Source organism: Lepidochelys kempii, chromosome 5 (assembly GCF_965140285.1).
Source record: "Lepidochelys kempii isolate rLepKem1 chromosome 5, rLepKem1.hap1, whole genome shotgun sequence".
NCBI classification, from domain to species: Eukaryota; Metazoa; Chordata; order Testudines; family Cheloniidae; genus Lepidochelys; species Lepidochelys kempii.
Genome location: NC_136384.1, coordinates 114,249,297 through 114,261,922, shown reverse-complemented (window position 1 = coordinate 114,261,922; position 12,626 = coordinate 114,249,297). Strand labels below are relative to the sequence as shown.

Here is a 12,626-nt window from a genome sequence, read left to right as displayed (position 1 = left end):
GATTAGAAATTATTGAATAATCAATATAATCAATACATAATTAATAGATCAGGCAATAAGGGCAGAGAAGAAACTGTCTCAGAGTCACAATTCTTCTCCGACTGTCCCCTTGGTCTGGTAGGTGAATAACTTAATTTACTCTTTTTTGTGGAGCAGCTAACTCTCCGCTGTGTGCATAGCCAGGTACTTTCATCAGTGAATAGAGGGTGGAGCCAGGGCTCTTTCCTCTCCCCGCCCCTTCCCAATCTGCCCACTTGCATGTGGTGGGTAGTATTGGGCAAATGGCTTCTAATGTCCTCTACAGAACCAGAAGCAGAATCCGAGCAGGAAAGCAAAGAAGGATTTTCCTCCCCATTACTCCCTTGCAAAACAGAATAAGAACTGTGACAATCTAGCCCTGTCCCCAGATAAGACTGAACAACAAATAAGTTCAAGTACATTGAAATTTATTCACAGATTCATGGTGAGCAGAAAGAGGTTAAAATCCTTGGATACATTGTTCATTGTGAAATATTGGCTCAGGCCTAGTCTGATTCTTTTGGAAGGGAAAGATGCTGCTGCTTAGAGGCCCATGTCCTAGCAATGGGACACTTAATTCTTGCTTCATCCTCTTAATTAATGAAAGTCTACTGTCCTGTCATCTTTTTGGCAGTGTGATTTCCGGGCTTTTTGCTATTTGATTATTGACTCTCTGGGTTGTTGACTCCATTGGATTCAACTATATGACCTATGCTAATGATATTATAGTCAATGTTTAGTATGATGCTTCACCCAAACAATATCTGTGGCTTTCTATTCATGTTCTTCAAAGCCACAGTGATTTTGATTTCCTTACTTTTTATCTCGGTAATAACATTCTTTGAAGCATTCTGTACTTGTTGATATGCAAAAATCAATAAAAGTCTTTCTTCAAAAAGATGAAAAACAAAAACCTTGCACTGTGAAGAATTCCTAGTTATCGTGGATAAAATATGCCCTGTATTTCATAGTGTCAGATAAAAATAAAACAGAATTTAGAAGAAAACAAGAAAGGAAGGTCTCTTGCAGAGCACAAGAATGGAGGGGCAAAAATATAATATCAATATGAAAAGGAAACTGTTATTGAAGTTACTTGCCACAAGGTCATCTGAGAAGTGTTGTTAAGTTGTAAGAACTGAAGGAAATTAGGTAAACATAAAATTCCAGATGTAAAAGAAATGCATGTGTTACTGCAAATGATTCTCTCGGCCTATTACAATGCCACTAAAGTCAATTGGAATTCAGAGGTGCTGGAACAATTTGTATAGTAGGGATGCAGAACCAAATTGTAAACCCTGTATATGATGGAAATCACTTAAAGCCAGGGGGTGCGGCAGCACCTCCACAATGCCAATTTCCAGCACTTGTGTTGGAGTCTACCATTAACTTCAACAGGTGCTGGGTGAGGTGCTTAATTTCTAGATGCTTATCGAATCGAGGGCTATAAGATATAGATCTTCATTCCTTACAATCTACTCTGTATGTGAAGCACTCTCCTGTGATAAATGTACATCCAGCTAGTTATCACAGAGGTAGTAGACATATACTATGGAAGACTGTGATGGGATGTTCACCCCACACTTGCTCTGAAAGGGTTAATGTAGGGTAAGAAGGGGGCCACTTAACCAAACAGGCCACAGCTGAGTGGAATCAGGTGGATTAAGTAATCCTCTGATGGAATGAGGGAGCGCAGCTGAGGAGGAAGGAGCTGAGCTCAGTTTATAAAGGCATGAAGCTGATAGCAGAGGGAGCTAGCTGTAGGGAAGTAGTTTGCAGTCATTCCTAGTGTGGTGGTTGGGGGCTATAGAGGCAAGTAGCCTACAGTTACTCCCTGGGAGGAGAGACTTTGGGTTGGCAAATCCAGAGAGCCAGAAGATATGGAAGAGGCTCAGGGAAACATCTTGGCTGCTGAGTAGAGGGTCCCTGAGCTGGAAGCTGGAGTACAGGATGGATCTGGGGAAGTGGCACGGACCAGGCAGTGGAGAGCAGACTGCCTGGGATATTTTGCCTTAAAAGACTCTGATACCCCAGAAGGGGCAAACACACACAGCAATCTAACCAAAGAGCCAAGTTGTGAAGAAAGAGCACCTGGAGTTGCAGAGATGGGTGGAGACACCACCAGAGGAGGTATCTGAAGCAGCTAATCCCCAGAGGGGCCTGGAGGCAGTGCCTTAATGATGAGTGAGCCCCATGAGAAAGACATGCACTAATATTACTAAAGCTAGTCAAATTATTCATTGAAAATAAATGATCTGACTAATTTATCCCTTATTTTCCTGCTCACAAATAGAAATTGACAGAGTTTTACACATATAGGCCTCAACATTACTATGAGCTCTGTGTGGGGGGACCTCTGTATCCATAATAAAGATCATTTTGAGATCAGGACCTTATTCAGTCCATTCATAACAACAGTTTACACAAGCACATTTCACAATAGGAGTTGTTTGTGAACGGTTTACTTTGACTATTGTTCATTATTTGGGATGACCTAAATTATATGGTAGCATTTCTGCTTCTTCATTGTCTAGCAGAAAGTTTTTTTAAAAATGAACATCAGAGAATATAACCAAGAATGAGAACTCTTGTTCCTTCATGGAAAACCTTGTTCACATGCAAACACAGGTCTCGGGGGGCAGGCTTTGTCTCCATGTTCTGTTTTTAATTGCCTAGACCTCATTGTTGCTCAATAATACATAAAGTATGCAATTAGCTGTGGACTTAGGCAAGATAGCTTTATAATTTAAATACAGTGGATATACAAATTCGTTACCATCTGATGGTTCTTCAGGAGCCTTTATCAAAGAATTGATGGTCTCAGTGAACAAATGTCCATATCTTAAGAACTAATCCTAATCAACACTGTTTAGCACCCGTACAAGCAATCTCAGCAATGAGGTGAGGAGACAAGTGAACTTTGTTATCCGACTCCCATCCTTGCATGAAAGTGATGAGGACATTGGCAGGATAGCATGGAGAAGCTTGTACTGCCACTGTGGATACACTGACTAGGAGAAATCCGCTCATGTGGAGAGGGCCTACCCAAGGCCTGTGCACTACTCACACTATCTTGAGAGATTAAGTGTGACTGAAGTTGTATACGAATCTTGCCTGGGCCCTCTGCACAGGGGTGAATTCCATTTAATCATAGACTGAATGACTTCCGCTTCCACTGTCATGAATCTGGAGCCTTTCACAAGCAGCGTGTTGACTTTAAATTTAAAACTCATAAATAAATTGGGGTAGATAGTAGGGAAAGGAAAACGAAACTAGCAAAGGAAGAAGAAAAAATACTTAATCATATTAGGATAGTTATTGTTGGCTGCTAGAAATTTTTTCTAGCCTTTAATTACCACATACATGCCCAAGTCCCATGTGATTAACAAATTCATCTTGAAACACTGCCATAACTTAGCTGCAGATGGAAAAATTAAGTGGTATCTTTACATTCTTGCCCCCATTTCATTTAAGAGATATTTTGCAGCACTTGGATTCTAGTAGGTATAATCAGGCTGCACATTCCTATCACATCCAACACCTGGCTATCTCCTGTGTGCCAACTGTGCGCAGTGCAATGATATGTCTAGAGGTAATTATTTCTATCACCCACATAAGAGTAAAATATATAAGATTTATCACAGGTTTGCCTTTTGTACAGATTTCATGTTTTACTTTAAATGCCTGTGTGGGTTGGCCTGTGTGGTGAAACATTTGGATGTGCTTTGAAAATAAAAGTGTCTTGATACCCAAATATTAAAGGGGCCCAAGCCTTTGTCCTTATTCTGGCAATACTTCTCCTGGAGCCAAGATTCAAACAAACCACAGACAAAACATTTTCTGAACAAAAGAAACACACTAATATCACTCCCATTTCCAAAACTAAATTAGAGGTAGAGATAGGAAAATACTATGTATGTATTTTTATTTATGGAATGGGAGCACAGGTGTAAGACAGGCACTTATAAAATGGCCTTAGAAATAGGTGAGACCTTTATCCATGCTCTGGCCCCTTTGCATCATGTAGAAGGGCTGTAGCAGTATAAAGGAGTCCTAAAAAGCCCTGGTTGTAGCTGAGTGAAGAAAAGAACATAAGAATAGCCATACTGGGTCAGACTAAAGGTCCATCTAACCCAGTATCCTGTCTTCCAACAGTGGCCAATGCCAGGTGTCCCAGAAAGAATAAACAGAACAGATAATCATCAAATGATCCATCTCCTGGCACCCAGAGGCTAAGGACACCATCCCTGCCCATCCTGGCTAATAGCCATTGATGGACCTATCCTCCATGAATTTATCTAGTTCTTTTTTTAACCCTGTTATAGTCTTGGCCATCACAACATCCTCTGGCGAAGAGTTCCACAGGTTGACTATGCGTTGTGTGAAAAAAATACTTCCTTTTGTTTGTTTTAATCCTGCTGCTTCTTAATTTCATTTGGTGACCCCGAGTTCTTGTGTTATGAGAAGTAAACAACACTTCCTTATCTACTTTCTCTACACCAGTCATGATTTTATAGATCTCATTCATATCTCCCCTTATCTGTCTCTTTTCCAAGATGAAAAGTCCCAGTCTTATTAATCTCTCCTCATACGGAAGCCATTCCGTACCCCTAATAATTTTTGTTGCCCTTTTCTGCACTTTTTCCAATTCCGATATATCTTTTTTGAGATGGGGTGACCACATCTGCATGAAGTATTCAAGATGTGGGCATAGCATGGATTTATACAGAGGCAATATGATATTTTCTGTCTTATTATTTATCCCTTTCTTAATGGGTCCCAACGTTCTGTTAGCTTTTTTGACTGCCACTGCACATTGAGTAGATGTTTTCAAAGAACTATCCACAATGACTCCAAGATCTCTTTCTTGAGCGGTAACAGCTAATTTAGACCCCATCATTTTATATGTATAGTTGGGATTATGTTTTCCAATGTACGTTACTTTGCATTTATCAACGTTAAATTTCATCTGCCATTTTGTTGCCCAGTCACCCAGTTTTGAGAGAGCTTTTTGTAGCTTTTTGCAGTCTGACTGGGACTTAACTATCTTGAGTAGTTTTGTATCCTCTGAAAGTTTTGCCACCTCATTGTTTACCCCTTTTTCCAGATCATTTATGAATATGTTAAATAGGACTAGGCCCAGTACAGACCCCGTGGGACACCACTATTTACCTCTCTCCATTCTGAAAACTGACCATTTCTTCCTACCCTTTTTCCCCTGACTTTTAACCAATCACCAATCCATGAGAGAACCTTCCCTCTTATCCCATGACTGCTTACTTTGCTTAAGAGCCTTTGGTGAGGGACCTTGCCAAAGGCTTTCTGAAAATCTAAATATACTATATCCACTGGATCCCCCTTGTCCACATGCTTGTTGATCCCCTCAAAGAATTCTAGTAGATTGGTGAGGCATGATTTCCTTACAAAAACCATGTTGACTATTCCCCAACAAATTATGTTCATCTATGTGTCTGACAATTTTTTTCTTTACTATAGTTTCAACTAGTTTGCCCGGTACTGAAATCAGGCTTACTGGCCTATAATTGCCTGGATCACCTCTGGAGCCCTTTTTAAAAATTGGCGTCACATTAGCTATCCTCCAGTCATTTGGTACAGAAGCTGATTTAAATTATGGTTACGGACTATAGTTAGTAGTTCTGCAATTTCACATCTGAGTTCCTTCAGAGCTCTTGGGTGAACACCACCTGGTCTGGGTGACTTATTACTGTTTAGGTTACCAGTTTGTTCTAAAACCTCCTCAATTAGTTGCAAACACCTCAATCTGGGAAGTTCCCCCAATTTGTCACCTAAAAATAATGGGTCAGATTTGGGAATCTCCCTCACATCCTCAACTATGAAGACTGATGCAAATAATTCATTTAGTTTCTCTGCAATGGCCTTATCATCCTTGAGTGGACTTGCTTCTGTGGACAGACGTCTTCTGTTTGTGAGACTGTCTAGCTGGCACCTTTCACAATCGTTACATTTAGTTGCTAGTAATGGAGGAAAGACAATTTGACTGCTTTGCTGTGAATTAAAAACAAAAAAGAAAACCACCGGGTGCAGACCACTGTGTGTCTGTTGGAGCATGCAGGGAGCTGGAAACGATCTATGTGTGGGGAGATGGTCTCCATTCTCTTTGTGAGGGAATGTGCCTAACTTTCTTGGTAAGTGCAGATGTTTGGATGATTCTTTGTGAGCAACATTTGCTACAAATGCTGCACTCATTGCCCTTATTTTATGTTAATGAATCATTTGCAATTTGAACCTCATTTCTGCTAATATATTCATTACTTGGAAGGGACTAGACACATAATCAGAACAAATGATTTTCTTCCCATGGATTGTTCTATCTGATAATTTGCTATTCATTTATTGTGTGTGATTGGTTACCTACAGTATATTGGACTATTTCTGCTCCCTGATTAGATCTATAGCATTTAAGTCTCTATTGAAATGAGTATACGAACAGACAGCAACGAGTATGATTTTATAAACATGGGCCTGACCCAGCATCAGAATCCACTACCACAGATTTCTGTGGAATCAACTGGATTCTGGATGGGCACAGAGGTCCAAGCTATCAGATCCTGTGATGCAAAGCTGGGGTAATAGGGAGTACAGTGAAAGGAACAGTCGATTTAAAAGTTTATAAGGATTCCATTTTTTTTATAAAAACTCTTTTTTTCCAGTCTATAAACCAGTACTTCATAGATGGTACATTGTAAAACTTCAGAAGTCCATTCTGTGGGATCTTTGCTGATTTTTTTCATCGTTATGTGATGCATGACACATATAATATGCAGAAATGTCTGTTTGTGAAAAGCTGAATCATCTTCAGAAGTGATACCCCATGAATCATCCTTATACCACTAAAGAATTTTCATTTTGTTCCAACAGTTTGTTCATTACTTGATGTATATTTTCCCTGTAGTTTTGTACAGCTCCATAATCAGGGCAGGCCTCAGGGGCAGGCAAACCAGGAGGCTGGCCTGGGTGTCAAATCATCCCACTTGGGGCTGCCAAATCTCCTCCACTTCTTTTTTATTTGCTTGCATCTTTTGAGATGTGGGGCGGGCACCAAAACCACATTTTGCTTTGGATAATAAAACACCTGGGGCCAGCCCTGTCCACAATATTATGGTGACATAGTGACTCGATAGTGAAGTTTATGTTGAGAAAAGCACTTGAAGCAGAGTTAAGATCTTCATTTTTGCACTTCAGTGATTTAATTGAATCCCTAACTTTGGCACAATAACATTTTAGGGGACACCTGAGTGACATGTTTTTAAGGAAGCTATGGGCTAATGTTCCCTTTTTAATGCTCTTCAATCTTCATTTGTAGCTAGGCATCAGGTAGGTTAAACTTGGACAAACACTCTGTATATGTAAGCCAGTCCTCTGACCTATCAAACCAATCCCCCCCCCCCTTTTTTTTTTTACCTCTTTGCCAAATGTGTAGTTAACTCTCAGATTCAGTGGCTGCAAGCTGCAATTTTCTCTTCAATAACACTAAGTCTTGGTAATCAGTCTCTATTTCACTGTGTTCTTAGATTAGAATACCATCCTTCACTACAATGACAGCTTTTGTCTCTTGCTCTTTATACAACATGCATAATGGGAAAGAACTGCATGGGCACAGTTGGGGTCAAATAGCCATGTTTAGTAGCTATAAACATCATACAAGGCCTAGCTACATGCTGGTCTGGCAATGACTGGAACACAGAAGACCATTTGTGGGAGCCACTGGAGGGCTCAAACTACATAACCCTTCTCTACATTTGTGGGGTAATGCTGTACCCCACAAGCATATATGTTGTGATATTTCATGAACTCCAGCTATGCTATTTTAGGACATTTGTCACCTAAGCAGATGAATACAACTCAGTGAAAAAAATTAATTTAACACTAAAAACATTTTTTCTAATCAAGAGTATCTGGGGTACAAATGTACCCTAAATGTGTTGCACTGTTATCCTCTATTTTAGTAGTTCTGTGTGCACATTTGCTTTTAGTGAGAAGGATAGTTAGCATGTGCTAATTAACAATGAATTGCAGTGACACTGGTTGCTGCATATAGTCACCCTAAGGGAGAAGGTGCTCCAGGGAGGTTAGTCCCTTCAAATCCTGGCTTATTAGGTATCTTCAACATGCAGTGGATTGATGCTGGTAGCCTTTGCCCAACACTTGCAAGAGATTTTAGGTCTAGGTATTGTGCTCCAAATACTGCACACTCAGGAGACTCTTGAGGTGATTTTCTGTGTTGTGCAATTTGAGATGGTGAACAAATGGGCATGATATTCTGCTTCTGACTACATTAAAAAGATTTTCAATTCTGAAAGGGAGTCATAATGTGATGACAATGTATTAGATGATAGTGACTTTGTAGTAGATGGTGTTGAGAGTTTCTCCGAGAAGGAAAAACACGTTTGTTTGTTTGTTTGTACATCAGTTTCATCTATAAACAAACAGAGAAAAGCTTGAGTTCAGCCCTAGCATAAGACTAGAAGAAATGTATTTGGGGATAACTTATTCAGTAGTATTCAGCTTGCTGAATGAAATTTGACCTGTGTTGGAACAATCCATTGAAAAGAGCTAGACATACCTGGTGAGATGCATCCAAATTGCAGCAGAGAAAAATCATCAGTGTTTGGGTTTCCAAGGCAACTCACTCCGGTTTCCTATGTTCCAAAGAAGGGCAAGTCAGTAATAATGCTATTGACAATACATCATGACACGACTGTAGAAGGGGATAAAAAGAAAACCCCCGATTCTTCACGACGAAGACCCTAAAAGTAATGTCCATAACATGGAACATCTTGCACACATGTACTCCTGCAGGTGCAAGATAAATCCACAGCCAGTGTTTCTTTTCTTTGACGTGCTTTTTGCTGGCATTGCAAGGGTCATTGTTTAGGTCAGCGAGAACCCTGCTTGGCATCACGCTTGACCAAGAAAAAGAAGGTGCTTGTTCCTTATCCATCTCAGGGAACAACACGGGGATGCAGGTTTTAAAAAGAAGAATCCTTGATGCCCATCAAAGCAGCACTTTTATCCCTGGGCTATCATTGAAAACCAGCCACCACAGGAGCACCTAGAAAACTCGACAGTGGATGCTGCCACGTTCGCCCAAGGTTGCTTACTAGAAGAGCTCCAAGCAGTGTGCACTATGCAGTGAATTTGTATGCAATGAGCACCCCACATTGTTGATGATGGTATGTGAAAATTGCATATAGGCTCTCACTGAATGAGATTCCTGTTAATTCTTTTAGTTGCTTAGTTAAAGTTTTTTCACATAAAACATTCATAGACTCATAGATATTTAGGTCAGAAGGGACCATTATGATCATCTAGTCTGACCTCCTGCACAACGCAGGCCACAGAAGTTCACCTACCACTCCTGCAAAAAACCTCACACCTATATCTGTGCTACTGAAGTCCTCAAATCGTAGTTTAAAGACATTAAAGAATTGTTCTCAGTTTCTGACTATTTGGGGGACAAAATTCCCTCATGACACAGGTAATGTAACTTTTTTTCTCAACACTGGATGAAGGTTAAGGTGATCTAAGCAATTCCTATACACTATGTTCCTATTAGCAGACCATAGAAAGATGATAGTCACACCAGTGCTGGGATTTATGAGGCATTGGTTTCTACTGCAAACATGCCCTCTCATCACTTTTCATCTTGATTGTATGTGTGCAGTATGCAGGACTCTGTTTCATTTTAAACTGTCAAAATGAAACAAAACTTTTAGTTTCATTTCTATTTTAATTGTCATTTTGTTAAAGCTTTTGGAAATGGAAAGTTCGGTTTTCCATTCTCTGGTTTTGATCTCTTTTTAAAAATCACATCTACCCCTCTTGTGATTAAAAAGAGAGGAAACCAAAATTCCAAAAACTTGAAAATGAGAAGTTTGATTTTCAAAAACCAAATTCAAATGACATCTTAAATATAAACAAAGCAAAACCTCTCATTTTATTTCAAAATGTCAACTGAAAATTTTTTTTCTTTAGAATTTTCTATTTGGAAAATGGAAAAAATTAATTGAAATTGACATTTTCCAAAGGAAAAAGTTGATTTAGATATTTTTCAAGGAAATTCTTTTTGTGCAAAAAAAGCTTTAACCAGCTCTATAGGTAACATAACTGTGCTTATGACCCAGTTTCATACACACTGGTTATACTGGGTTTCTCATTTTTAATGTTTTCTCAGTTTTGTCAAATTCTGTTAATTTTCTACAAGATTTCAAGTTATTGTCATTACATGGAAATTGGGAGTTTTATATAACTAATTACATGTAAGCTTTTAAATTCAGTCATGGATGCTATGGATAACATAAGGCCAAAACACATCTACACAGCATAAAAAATATATAACAAAATATATACCTGGTTTCAGAGTAACAGCCGTGTTAGTCTGTATTCGCAAAAAGAAAAGGAGTACTTGTGGCACCGTAGAGACTAACCAATTTATTTGAGCATAAGCTTTCGTGAGCTACAGCATCCGATGAAGTGAGCTGTAGTTCACGAAAGCTTATGCTCAAATAAATTGGTTAGTCTGAAATATATACCTCTAACTTTTCCCTACGTGTTTGAATCAGCAGAAATAAGACATGTTTCTCTTGAGGTGGAGCGATTAGCACGGTGTGGATGGGGAAGAAGGCATGGCTTTGTAACCACCCAGCCCACTGGGCAGAGCTATTCTTGTGGAAAGAATCCTATAGCTTCACAGAAATGGTGTGTTATTTTCCAACCAGCTGTCACTCCAACCTGTATACACGTCCCAGGCCACAATTCAGGTGTGTCCAGTCTCCTGTTGGTATCAAATAGCTGCTGGCATTTGACCCATAGTCTGTAGATACTCACTCTGGACCTGATCCAAACCCACTGGAATCAGTGGGCAGACAGCTATTGACTTCAGTGGGGTGTAGCCATATGTTCTGTTTATTTTTAGGTATTTAAATTAATGCATACCTACAAAATATAAATACTCACTAGCGCAATGGGAAAGAGCACTTAACACTGTTCCGAGGCAGCAGTGCTGTCAAAATAGTTCCTGGGTTTGTGGTACATTGTTGGAAGCTGGAAGCAGTAGGTACAATCAAGTGAACTGTTTTCCTTTGAGGGACAATGCATGCAATTACTATTGTCCCTATTCTGTTCAAGTTCTTACACCATGCCCCTCACCGTAGCATATTAACACCTGGAGCCTGTATGCATTTATTTAAAATTCAAACAACTATTTTTTTTCAGTTCCATCTCTTTCCCTTCTGCTTGCTCTGTGTCCACCTCCCCACTCTCACTCTGCTCCCCTTTCTGTATCCTACCTGCACCAAAGTCATCTCTTCAAAGGAGTCAGCAGTGCTTCTTCTCTCCCCTATTGTGCGTTCTGCCTCCAGACTTGAGGCTGGATTTGCTCCTGAGCTGGTGCCACTTTGTTCCCTCCCCTGTACTGATTCTTATCTTGGGCTAGACCCAGCTGTGTGCTGACATGGGAGTGCTGACATGTGTTGTGCAGTATTGACCTCAACATAATCCTTTTCCTGCTGCCTGTGGCAAATAGAATTATGTTTTAAAATTGACCATGTGACCAACATTAATGGGATTTTAGATAAAATCCCAAGGGTTATTAGGTTTATCTATCATTTATAAAATGTTTCTAAGTTTTATAATATATAAATACATTGCAAAGTGAAATGCACACTGACACGAGACCATTAAGTACTGCAAAGTACCATATTTCATGTTAACAGACTATTTTGTCAGTGTTATGCAGAAGAAACACTGATATAGAGAGAAAAATTCCCATCAGATCTGTTACCCTCTGGCCTTTCTTTTCCCTTTTTCTTTTCATTTACATCTAACAATCCTCCAAAGAACCTAGTTTCACTTTTAGTCCTTCACAAAATCCCTGAGTTTCTCTTTTCATCTGGAGTCTCCTTGCATACTGTGTGTCTGTCATCTCACCTGATACATAAGGTTTCACAAAATTCCAAGTAACTGCTAGAAGACTTGAGGAATGCTGTATGAAAGAAATTATGAGAGCACAAGGATTACTTTGCTCTCGGGGGATACCACTGAACTAAAATCAATCATATGAATTAAGAGCTTTTGACAAATAAATAATTCATGCTAAATTAATTAACCAATTGCCAAGACAGGCTTAGTGCGGTTTTCCAGGTTAGCCATCACAACATCAGCAGAGCCATAATAGTCCTGTCATTTTTGCTTCCTGTGTGCACAATTCAAATTCAGAAATGGGATGTTATTCGTTTAAAGCTTTAACATCAGTCAAAGGCTACTTTTATTCCCTTTATTACTAGCCAAAATAATGCTGTGTGCATTTCTCTCCTTTTATTCCCTCTCTCACCCATTGCAAAATACCAAAGAGCAAAGCAACTATTTCTTCATAAACACTCTGACTACTGTGTTGAATAGTGTTGACATTTACATAAATGGATTGCAGTGTAGTTGTTGAACATATACTGGGATGATTCTCTAATCCCATTTTAATTAGATGGATGTTGCAAGCATACAAAAATCACAAGCTTCACTCCCTGTGGTGATGCCATACTGGCAAGGAATCAATCACCACGGCTCTGGTTGCC

General features: G+C 39.5%; 1 long non-coding RNA gene across 1 annotated transcript in view; it reads right to left on the bottom strand.

Annotated features, from left to right (window-relative positions):
- LOC140912127 (uncharacterized) overlaps positions 1–11,417 on the bottom strand; it is a 63,942-nt gene extending 52,525 nt beyond the window's left edge. Inside the window, exons 1-2 of the long non-coding RNA XR_012159231.2 lie at positions 11,346–11,417; positions 8,621–8,696 (exon numbers count right to left, since the gene is read on the bottom strand). This is a non-coding gene — a long non-coding RNA (uncharacterized LOC140912127). The remainder of the gene's footprint in view (positions 1–8,620; positions 8,697–11,345) is intronic.
- Between the last annotated feature and the right edge of the window lie 1,209 nt (positions 11,418–12,626).